Source organism: Bactrocera dorsalis, chromosome 1, assembly GCF_023373825.1.
Source record: "Bactrocera dorsalis isolate Fly_Bdor chromosome 1, ASM2337382v1, whole genome shotgun sequence".
NCBI lineage: Eukaryota > Metazoa > Arthropoda > Insecta > Diptera > Tephritidae > Bactrocera > Bactrocera dorsalis.
Window position 1 is genome coordinate 94,806,196 of NC_064303.1, and position 12,809 is coordinate 94,819,004.

Consider the following 12,809-nt stretch of genomic DNA (forward strand, 5'->3'; position numbering starts at 1 on the left):
ATCGAACTACTATTACATATAGCTCCCATACAGCTGATTGTTCAAAATTTTAAACTTAAAAAACAAAAATTTTATAATTAAAAAAAAAAATAAAAAAAAATTATAATTTGGAACATTCCATAAGACTCATTTAGCCAAACTATTCAAAACTTATATTTTTTACTTTCATTCAAGTTTCAAATGCAAAGAATTACAAGAATTATGTGCATTAATTAGCTCAAATCAGCACGTAAACCATACAAACTCTGCAAGTACGATATATTAACTTTCGAAAACGCTCATCTATTGCGAACCTACCACACAGTGCCAGTCAGCACAACACTCAGCGACTGTTACAATAACAACAATTAGGCATAGATTTGCATATGACAGTTGCAAGTCGCTGCATTAAGCAAACATGTAAAAAAAGGTTCTCAACTCCCCACGATTAAACTCAGTTTACATGAAAAATACTTGATTCTGTCACGCAGCACATGTGTGTGTTTGTATGTATGTATGTGTGGCAGTAGGTGCGAGTAATCCACCTTCAATGTTGATTTATAAATGCATTAAGTTACTCACATTCCCAGCTCAGTACAAATTTGTCATTCAATCGTGTCTGCAGTGCGCCGTCGCCGCAGCTGCTCCGTAAACGTACGAAATTCGTTCGGCGCGTGTGCGTGTTCCACAACAACATTCCTGTTGCCAAATTTAACGAAATCTGTTGAACCAAAAATTTTTCAATTCGTCTATTGAATTTGCTTATTGGTCGGCAGCAGCTCGTCACTGGACTCACCTACATACATACATACTCAGCGCATATACTCGGTATATATGCTAGTAGCATTTGAGTATTGTTGTTCGATTGTTCGATTGCGTCCGTTATATGATTGCCGCTTTGCTTTGTAATACTTATTGTTCCTGTTTTGTTATTGTTTTTGTTAGCGTCTCGTATTCGTGCGCGTTAATCGCTGACGCTTCGTCGATCTCGTCTAAGCTGCTGCTGTTGAGTGTTGCTCTTTAGCTCGTTGGCTTTAGCTCCGCTTTTGGCCTAACGCCTGACGGACTATCAGTGCTGCAGTGGATTTTTCGGCTGCGGGGTCTACTACTTTTGCACTGCATTGCATAAAAAGTAGTTCAGTGAAGTGAACGGCTTCAGCAAGTGAGTGTCGCGCGTGAATGCATCCGAATCGCGGAGTTTATGGGCGAAGCAGAGTATTTGAATTTAACGGTATTCTAGTAAGCAACTAACTAACGCAGGCGAACTAAGTGGTGCGTGTAAAAATTTTTGTGCAATTTCGATAATAATTATTTGTAATAATTATTTCGGGTCACAAGCGGTGCTTGCAGAAACACTTTAGTGGAGTAATTAAATTGAGTGAGCTCGAGAAAATAAATATTTTGTGAAAAATATTAAAGAAGATGAATATTTTTTCGTGAATTAAATTTTATTGTACAATATTTTTTTTTTCTTTTTTAGAAAAAATATTTTAGAACAAATTTTTTAACAAAAATTATTTTAGAATTTTGTTTTTACGAAAAATATTTTTGCTTAAAAAAAATTAAGCAGATTTCCATAAAAACTTTATAATTTTGAACCAAAAAAAAATTCGTGAAATAACGCCTACGCTTTTCTGTACTTATTACAGCTACAACACTTTATAGGAAATAAACAACTATAATAAATTAATTGGATTAACATATTTATAACGGTAAGTGCAGTGAATAATAAAAACTAATAATAAAAAGTCACGTTTAAGATGCTGGCTTATTGGAAAAATATGTATGTGTATGTGTTAATTTTGCTTCGGCGAAGTTCAATCGAATATTATTTTTAAATAATAAACACAATTTTCTAAAAATAAAAAGTATAAACAACTCCTTCTAAGAAGGAGTTCGATTCAATCATGGTATCACGCCATTACAACAAAAATTTTGTTAAAAGAAATTAAAATATTTTTATATATTGTAAAAACTGTATTTAGAAAAAGTGTAAAAAAGTCTATCGTTTATATTTTATTGTGCAATATTTTTTTAATTTTTCTAAATATTATAAAAAGGTGAGCAATTTTTTGTGGAAAATTAAATTTTATTATACAAAATATTTTAATGAAAATTGTACTTTATTGTGCAATATTTTATTTATTGCACAATAATGTATATAATAAAAAAGGTAAATTAAATTTTGCTGTATAACATTTTTCTGTTTGTTTATTTTGTACAATAAAACAGGTGAACAATTTTTTGCCAAAAATTAAATTTTATTGCACAATAATTTTTTTTGTACAAACTATAATTGAAATAGGTGAAAAAAAATTTTGAAAATCACTTTAAATTTTTCTGGGTCAAAAAATTATCAGCGTTTCATTCTATAAAATCAGAGTTCAAAATTTTACAACGTATGTATATTTAACTTTTAATGAGATTATCAAAAACTGGTAAAAAATACCTTAATTATAGAATTTTTTTTAAAGAAATTAGAAGGGACGCAACAATTTTTCATCGTAAATTACATTTTATTGCACAATATTTTTTTTATTGTACAAACTATAATAAAAGTAGTGGAACATTTTTTCCCGAAAATTAACTTTTATTGTACCGTATATTTTTTTATTGTATATACAAATTATTATTAAAAAAGGTGGACAAAGTTAAGAAGTTTTAAATAAATTAGAAAGGGCGCAACAAAAATTTTATCGAAAATTATATCTAATTGTACAATATTTTTTTATTGCACAATATTTATTTTTTATTGAATCACAATTGAAAAGGTGGACAAAATTTGCAGAACACACAAAAATAATAATTCAATTTAAATATGTAAAAAAAAAATATTTATCGTTTCATTCTAAAATATTAAAGCTCAAAATTTTATTACGGAAATCAAACTTTTAAAGTAATTCGCGAAAAATTACAAAAAATGTCTGAATAATAGAAGTTTGCTTAAATAGCAATACTGAGAGTGAAATTTGATTGGTAAAAAAATTTATATTTTTTCGGTTGGTACTTTAAAAAAATGGTTTGACTTCTCTAACAAAGTTTCTCTAACTTTGAGCTCTTAGTTGTGATGGTGAGGTCTGCGACTTCCAGTTCTGACTTTCTTATTTTCAGAAATAGATATTCATGACCTCGCTTTCAATTACTTCAAAAATGATTCATTCTAGACATTTTATTCGAAATTGAATGCTCTTCAAAATCGATCTAGAACGATTTTTTTCATAAACCTAAACATTTAATTTTTTTTTGTAAATTATAATTATTTTTTTGATGTTTGGCGATGGATATCTCGTCAACACTTAAATAATCGAACAATTTTTGGCTAGTGCGAACTCTAACCAAGAGTTTAAAACTTTTTGCTATAGGAAAACAATTTGAGTATAATTTATTCTACTTTATCTTTCGGAAGTTCATTTTCCTGAAATACATAAATTTGAGTTATCAAAAGACTTACGAACGAAACTTGTTAAGAATTTCGAACAACCAATAGAGTTAAGAGCGAAACTTCAGCCAATTAGTAGTCCTCCAAAGACTTAAGAACGAAACTTGATAGGAATTTCGTTGAGAAAAACGAGTTAAGAACGATCACTTGTTCCATACTTTGGTTGATAAAAGGCTTAAGACCAAAAATTAGTAAGATTTTCGGTCACAAATTGCTAGGGCAAGAAAGACTTTAAAATGAAACCAAACCAAAAGTTCTTAATACAAAAAGCAACAGAGGAGAGTTAAGACCGAAACTTGATTCAAATTTCGATATTTCCCACAAAAGACTTAAGAACGAAACCTGATAAAAAATTTTTTGTAGAAAAGGTCTAAGATCGAAATTTCATATTATGAAATTATTGCTACCTAAATTATTTAGAAGTTCGGGCATTTTATACTAAATAAATGTTAAAATGTATAAATGAATCAATAAAATGTATAATATTGTTGTTTAAATTTATGTTTTTACTTGCAAGCTCATCTAAACCCCCGGACTACTTGAGTTCCTTTTATTTCATACAAATATTCTAATAACAAAAATTTGTTGAAAGAACTTAAATGGAAACAAAAATTCGAACTTTTTTTCCTCAAAATTAATTATAAAGAAATGTGGCTGTATTTTTTATAAGCTATATATGTATACTCCACAATGAAATAAGAATTGTATGTTTTTTTGTTTTGAAAAATATATAAAATGGTAACTGGATTCTAAATCCTTCATTAGCGCAGTTCTAACTGAAGTCTTTATAGTTTCCTTATTTACTACCGACCTTCATGGTGATTTAAAGATGGCGCATTTTTGCGGGCTGAAAACTTGTATACATTTTGATATACGCAAATTTTATTCTTTTGTCTAACTGACTGAAGATTTCTTCCGTATTAAAAGTACTTTAAATAGAGGCTATTCAAATGCGCATAAAATGCACACAATGCCTTTAGCAAAGCTAGAATGGTTAGTTAATTAAATGAGTTCACACTCACTTCTAATACTAAGTTGTGTGCTCTAAAGCAGAACTATAGAGCAACTAAAGTGATATTTATGTATATAATAATTTTTTATATACATATACATATATATAAGTGTGATACTACGTCACTGAGTTGTTGTATAGATCAGGAAGTTCTTATCTCAGCGCTTTATGCATATTCTCCAACAACAATATAAATAGATTAAAATGTTAATGTAGCAAAACTGGATTGGTTCCGTAAAAGGGCGTACACTTGCAGTTAAGAATTTCTTGTATGCATTTTTTTACCATTTTAATAAGAATTTCTTTAACAAATGGCAAAATATGCAAACAACAATCTCTCATTTGTAATAAGTAGTCCTAAATTTACTGATACTAAGCGCACTTATTGAGTATTTATATTTACATATCAACATTTGCATCGTACTTTTCCTTTCATTAATACCGGATTAAAGAACCTGCCTGAAAGCAGCCAAGCGCCTGCATAGACACAGGCAGGCTTACTTTTAAACTGCTTTGCTTATATTCGTTTAAACAAAATAATAAATAAAATAAGAAAAATACGAAATTGGCTGAATTATGAGCATGGTGACAAACTTTTCAGAAATTCACAGAAATATTGCTTATAGATATAGGAACCAACTGTTTGTGGTTAGATAGCGATTTGTTGTGTAGATGAAATCTGGTTGATAATGTCTATTTTTTATAAATGGGTGGCACATATGGTATTTTTGTGTGTTTGATTACGGAAGACAAGTTTCACTTTTGACTTTCCTGAATTTAAGTTTTCATGGGGGACACTGAAATTCTCCCTAACTAGAGTGTAATAAGGCTATAGGAATGAAGACGGGTTTAATACTAAAATTAGTACGCGATTTGCTTTAATTTCTTATATAACATTTGGTTTTAGTACTAAATGTTTTTTAAAAAATATGTTTAGTATTAGTACTAAAATCGTTGATTTTTAGTACTTTAAATTGAAATACTAAAAAATTGAGTACTAAAATTGCTAAGTTGAATGGTATTTGTTATGATTTGAGTTTAGTACCAAAAATAGTTTGAAGTAGTGTGTTCAGTTTTAGTACTAAGCTCGCTGATTTAAGACCAATTTTTTTTTCTAATTTTAGTACTAAAATTTCAAGTTCACAAATATTTACTTGTATGATGATTTGGTTTTTTAATATGATAGCGGATTTCTAATTTACCAATATTTTTTATGAATCGAATTTAGTACTAAAAATATTTTTTAATTGGTATGTTGAATTTCAGTACTAAAATCGTTGGCTACCAGACTTTACTATGAATTGCGATACCATAAAATATTAAATTGTTTTTAGTACAAAAATTACAAACTCACACATATATCTTATGATATTCGATTTTGTACTAAATTTGTACCATAATATGCAAGAAATCTTTTAAATTTACCGATATTCTTTATGATTTGCATTTAGTGCCAAAAATATTTTCTAACTAGTACGTTGACTTTTTTAACCAAACGGTTCGACTACCTGATTTTTGGCATTATGAATTGAAATACCATCAAATTTTAAATTGCTTTTAGCACTAAAATTCTATTTTATTTTTAGTACTCAAATTTCAAATACACACATGTTTAGTATTGCTTTAAAATAATTTTGTAAGTTTAGGACTATTTTTAGTACAAATTGTGTAGACAATTTTCATGTCTATTTCTTTCATACTTTCAGGAGTGTTTAGTCCACTGATTCCAAATTTTAGTACTTTTATAGAACTATTTTTAGTACTATGCTTTAGTATTTTTAGTACAAATATTTTGAAAGATTCTCGTCTTTGTTTTCTTAATAATCTCAGTAATAGTTAAGTTCTCTGGTTCGAAGCTTTAAGTACTTTTTTAGAACTACTTTTAGTACAAATTTTCCCTGGTTCAAAATTTTAGTACTCTGATTTAGTACTATTTTTAGTACACTTGAATTTATTTTTTGGTGTCTGATCAAATTTTTATAATTTTGTTTAGTTCTTCTATTAATTTAATTTTTAGTACTCCCTCCAAGAAATTTTTTCGCAAATATTTCGTTGCAATTTTGTATTTATTTACTTAAATATTTTAGTATTATTTTAGTTCCTTGGTTCTAAATTTTTAGTACTTTTTTAAAACTATTTTAGTACTAACTTTTTATGCAATTTTTTTCTCCATTTTCTCAATAATTTCGATACTAGTTTTGATCTCCGGTTCTAAACTTTTGTACTATTTTTAGAACTATCTTTAGTACTAAATTTTATGTCAATTTTTTGTTGATTTACCTAAATTTTTGTTTGCTAAAATTTCAATTTATTTGAATAGAACCTAAGACTTCTGCAGATTTCCTTCTTAATTGTTATTTTTAAAATTCGAATACGAAGATCGAATTAAAATAAATGAGTTAAATAAATAAATTCTTAAAATAAATAAGTTAATAAAATCTCATGCAACCACGAAAAATAAGTATTTCTCTTAAAACTTTTATTGCGAGGACTGAATAGCATTTGTCGGTTTTAAGAAAAATATTGCCAATGGCTTTGTGCCGGCATTAATTAAGAAAAATATAAAAAAAATATACCGCAATGATTTGAGACATACTTATTTGTAAATACCCCTCATTCTAACTAATATTTATTTATTTTTTTTTAATTATTAATTTATATATTGTTTTAGTCTTCATATAAGTCGCACTCTTTCAACTAGTAAAGCTTGAGAAAATTTTAGCACCTCACACAGTTAACATATATTCTAATGAAATATGGTTATCCATAAGTAAATACATGTATATATACATATATATGTATATAGACAAGCATATACATACAAGTACATAAGTGCATATCGTCACATAAAATGCAAAATAACGTAACTTCACTTTTCATAAGTTTACAGGCGAAGGAAAAACGATATAATAGAAAGCACTCATATTGAAACAAAATTTGAGTTTTGGTTATAAAATGGTTATCTATTGGTTATATCTGATAGAGGAAGCTGAAGATTTAATGCTCCATATATGCAACATGATATAGTGAATCTCAAGCAATAAAAAACTCAATTTTCATAATTTTGATGATACGTTTCTTTGCATTTCAGGTGCCGATATATTCAACAGTTGTATATTTCTAAAACATTTTTTGGCTTTTCCCTCTCTCAGCCACTCCTCATATTTGCAACTTTGCCGACATTGAACGGTGTTTACACTTGACTGCTGTTTCTTAGTAGCATTTCTTTCTAACAAATAATAAATTTTACTTTCATCTTCGCGCGCTACATTCACTGGCAAGCTCGCCTACTTTTTAGCTTTTTTTCAATTCGGCAGTTGGCGTATTGTTTGCTCAGTTATCATAGTGGCTTAAATAAATATATATCAACATATCTTCATACACAAAGCCCGGTATGATTAAGCGAAAGCAAAAAAAGTCAAAAAAGGTATTTAAATGAATTTATGCTAATATAGCTGTTAATTAAATACCCAAAAAAGTTATGAGTAAATAGATTCATTATATAATCTTTTATTAAATAAAACCGGAGCAAAGTTGTCATAACAAAGCATCAAAAAAATTACAGAAGCAAATACAAACAAAAAATTATAATAATAATAAAATGTTTACAGTTTGCATATATAAAATGAAAAGGAAAGAAAAAATTATAAAAAAAATTAATTCATAAATTAAAAAATCATAAAAAAATATATCATAAACAAAAAATTAAAAAAAAATATTATATTATATATAAAAAATATTTTAAACTAAAAACCTCAAAAATGCAAAAATTTATTGCCAATTGGATCAAAAATTTGCACATGAAATGTTTTTGCGAAAAAATACAAATAACTCATATTGTTCATTGCCATTTGAGTCAGCGCGTTTATAATACAAACCAATTTACATAAAAACAAATATAATCAAATTTAGGTAAACGACAGATCTACAGCTAAACCTTAAAAGTGAGCAACCAAGTCAAGCAACAAAGCCAAGTATTTTGACCACAATAAATGCGATAAATCTCGCGCGGAATAGCATCATGTGGGCAACAAACACATGAAAATATTTTTATATTATTTCAAATGCGAATTGTTTTTGTTGCATCGCTATCTAATCGCTTTACTGTCACTGTCATTTAAAACGCCGCTGCGCGACACAATGACTTCCATGACTGTCCGGCATCCGGTGTATGCAAATAAGAGCGCAGCAGCATCGACATTGCCATCCATATATGTACATATGTATGTGAGCGCGTAATGCGAAAGTTTCGTGTGCAAAAATGCATGTCAATGTCAGTAGTGCAAACTTAAATTGCACAATAAATGTTCGCAAATACAAACTAAGCAGATATGGATCTTGCGCATGCGCATAAACAAAAAGCAAACAAACTCCAGCAGTAACAACTGTGTTTATGATAAGGAAGTAAAAAATAAATACAAAGCATTTGCAGTGAGTTATTGATGCAGGTATGTGTGTGACCTTAGGAATGTAGTAAATTAAGTAGTTGGAATGTAATTAAAGGTTAAAGTTGCGGTTAAGTGCTCATTAAAGCTGAGCTAGTGATGGTATAGAAGAGTTTAACAAGCGCTTACGATAAGATAAAAGAAGGTTAACTGAAAAATTTAAAGATAATAAAACAAAAATAAAACATTAATAAAAATCCCTCCACATTGTATGTGCTTTTTTAAATGTATTTATCGTCTTATATCCCTTAAGTCAGTCAAATTGGCACCAACAAAGCAAGTCAATAGATTTTTGTGAAGTATGCAACGTGTTCAACGAGTTCACTTGGTCATAACATCCAAAAAATATGCGATAAAGTGTGTGAATGAGCTCGTTATTTCTTCTTCATGCAAGGTGGTTTGTTTAACTCAAGAAATATGTTAACGTTGCCTACATTTCAGCGCGGAGATATCAATGAGAAGTATTAAAAATATGACGACAGAAACTTTTTTATTAAAAGGCTTTGTTAAAATTCAAAATTCATAAATAAATGGAATATATACGTACAGACGATGGAGTATTTTCAGATCTTGTATGGATCAGAAATAATATTGAATTCAGTTTTATCAAACACCAAAGCCTAGGAGTGGTACAAGGCCTTCAAAAACGGTAAACATTTTTTTGATTTTTTTCAAAAAGAATACCGTAAACAGGTCTCTTTGGACATGCTTGATCGTGCGAATTTCGATTCCTCATTCGTGGCAAGCATTATAACTGCCGATGAGACATAGTTTCAAGAGTTCGACATTCAAACAAGTCAACAATCATTGGAATGGGGGGAAAACACGAGCCGAAACCAAAAAAAAACTTCGCCAAAGCCAATCAAAAATCAAGATGTTCATGGTTTTTACGATATTCGTGATTTTGTGCATGCATTTGTTACGGAGGGACAGATGGTGAAAAAAGCAATGAATACCATTGATCAAACACCGTATTTACCAAATTTGGCTTCGCGTGATTTTTTCTTATTCTCCGCACTGAAATTTCCGCCCCGTGGAATCCGTTTTCAGTCGATCTAAGAGCTGAAACAAAATTTGCTGGTGGAACTGAAAGCCATTCCAAAAAGTGCTTATGAAAATTGTTTCGAGGACTGGAGGTCGTTGGCCTAGGTATATTACATCTGGTGGCGATTACTTTGCAGGAGACAAAATAAATATTAATGGAAAATTAAATATTTTGTGCTTTATCAACAATTTCCGGGTACTTTTTCGTAACAATCTATTTTGGCTTATATTGTATATCAAAGATGTGTATAAAAAAGTATTCTCTAAAATTGTGATATTGATCCGGTAAATGGTTTCGGATATATAAGTGTACCTGTAAGATTTTTTTAAGTCAGAAAAACTTTAAACGCGTTTTCACAATTAGTAGAAAAATTTCTCAGCTCGACCGAATGATATGAAATTTCCACACGAACTTTCTAGATACATTTTTTAGTGATGATGGCAGGAATAAGATTTTTGATAATTCTTAAGCCACTCTGAAGTGTAAATTTTTTCACTAGAAACTATTTTTTTTTACAGTTCTTCCATTCCCATATTGATCTGTGTATATGAAAGTGCTTAATAATAATTTTTTCTCTTTGTATTTGTTATTATTTAAATAGAAAATTTTTTCTCAACGCCTGAACCCTTTTTCAGGGAATGAAAGGAATACAAAATTTTTCATAATAAATAACCGATTATAAAAATGCAAAAAAACAATTTTTTGAAGTTATACTTCTTATACGACGCCGGAAAAGGTTGCGATAGATTCTGGTTGCGCAACCTTCCATATAAAAGTAACGCAAGGTTGCGCAACCTCGCTCCATCCATATGAATGTAACGCAACCTTGTCTGCGAAGATGTGCGAGCAGCAAGCGAAGCGATGACAATCGGCGATCGTTTGTTCGTTTCTTTCGGCACAGCTCGGCTTTTCTTCCAACAACACAACGTTGCCATACTTATGCTGTTGTTGTTTTTGTTTTCGTAGAACAATGTTTCAAGTTTTGGTTGGTGACATATTCACATGTGTGCGCTTAAATATGTTTGTATGCTTGTGCATTATTGAAGTTATACTTCTTTTTCTTTTCGACTATTTTGTGTGACTTTTAATTGAAATACTTTGCGTTGGCCTTTCAGAATCACACAGAATCATTTCTGTGGTTTTTGAAATCGACCCACGAGGACGAGGTATATCGTTTTATCTGGGAGCGTGAGATTTAAGAAATTCGCTCGCTTACAAGGGATAAAACGACTTCTGAGTGGCGATTTTAATGAATAAATTTCTTTTGGTTGAAAATACTCTGCGTTGGCCGTTAAGAAGTTAAGACTATACTTCTAAGGGATCACAGCAATATTATGTATATGTTTATACATATTATGTATATGTATGTATATTGCTATGATAAATTTATTGCGAAAGCAAATGTTCTACAAAGTATGTATATTTCTATACTTAAACAAAATTATTAGAACCACCGTATGTTTCTTGCATGCGTAACCAAATCATACTTAAGTCAGCGCAACCTAAGTGTCAATGGTGGTGTTGGTGGTAAGCGCTTGGAAAGTCAAGATGCTGCGAGTGCCACAGGTTCAAATCCCGACGGAATAAATTTTTAATTTTTTGCTTTTAACATCGTATACTATACAATTAAATATTTTTCTTTATTTTAATTTTTAAATTTATCACAGCAATATTATGCATATGTATATTATGTATATTGCTGTGATAAATTTAATTTCTATTAGTAAATATTTATTTGTATAGTATACGATGTTAAAAGGCATACATCTTCTATCCTATCTTGTGTATCTGCACATGCTCATAGGAGTGTATGTATACCCATGTGCGCGTTCAGAAATTGAAATCATATTTTCATCACTTATCAATATACTTATTACATGTGCGCGCATTGACTTGCATGTTCATACATTCATATATACTTATATGTACATATATTTGTATACATTGCCAAACAAATAATGCACAAGCATACAAACATACATATGCGTATACATATGAATATGTCACCAACAAAAAATTGATCTTCGCAAGTCAATATGGCAGCCAAATTGGCGAAGAACAAAATAGAGATGATTACGCTGCATATTCTCTTCCGCAACGAAGAGAAGGAACCACTTTCCGAGTCAAAATTCCTTCATTTAGACTTTGCTTTATTCTTCATTTTATGTTTTCTAGTTTTCTTTCATATAAAATGATATGCATTTCTGAATATCACTAAGAAGTATAACTTCATCCGCGCGTAGGAACTCCACGCACCTTTTTTTTTAACTGTAAATTCAGATTACTATCTGTTAAAATTACTCTTCAAAAGAAAAAAATCGCAAAAAACGCCGTTTTCCTGACTTGCAAGTGGATATATCCCCTCAAGTAATCAAAATTATTCATATTATTATTAACTGAGAAATACTTACTATATCCATATTTAGCCACGCAATATAGGTTATTACACAAATCCTTTCTGTTTCAATATAAAATTAAACGTCTTTTCAAAAAATACTCAAAATACTCTAAATTCTTAATGTAAATTTGATATTTGAAAAAAAAAAATACTAATAATTTTAATCAGCATGTGTTCAAAGTATACTAAATTATCATTTAAGTTCTAATTTGGGCATATTGTACACATTTCTTGCACTTATTTTCCAATTTTTTCCTTAGATTCTATTTATTTATCTGAACTAAATATGGTAGTATATTTGAAAAATTAGTAAAAATTTTCCGGAATAATTATTTTTACATTTTTTTATAAATATTTTCGTTCCCCATTTTGCCTAAATATCTGCTTCACCTTACATTTTCTATCAAATATCTTCAAAAACTCACATAGGTAAGCCGCTTGCACAAAAGCAACTACAAAAGACTTAAGCTACAAACTCACTTGCCCGCTTC

General features: G+C 29.5%; 1 protein-coding gene and 1 pseudogene across 3 annotated transcripts in view; both read left to right on the forward strand.

The window, feature by feature from the left end:
- Window positions 1–568: 568 nt before the first annotated feature.
- LOC105233654 (single-stranded DNA-binding protein 4) overlaps window positions 569–12,809 on the forward strand; it is a 46,300-nt gene continuing 34,059 nt past the window's right edge. Inside the window, exons 1-2 of one of the 3 annotated variants that reach the window (XM_011215786.4) lie at window positions 569–1,251; window positions 1,629–1,691. The gene's annotated coding sequence lies outside the window, so the exon portion shown is untranslated. The remainder of the gene's footprint in view (window positions 1,252–1,628; window positions 1,692–12,809) is intronic. The other 2 variants (XM_019992970.3, XM_011215787.4) reach the window with 2 other exon arrangements.
- On the forward strand, window positions 11,033–11,162 carry LOC125775933 (small nucleolar RNA U3; annotated as a pseudogene).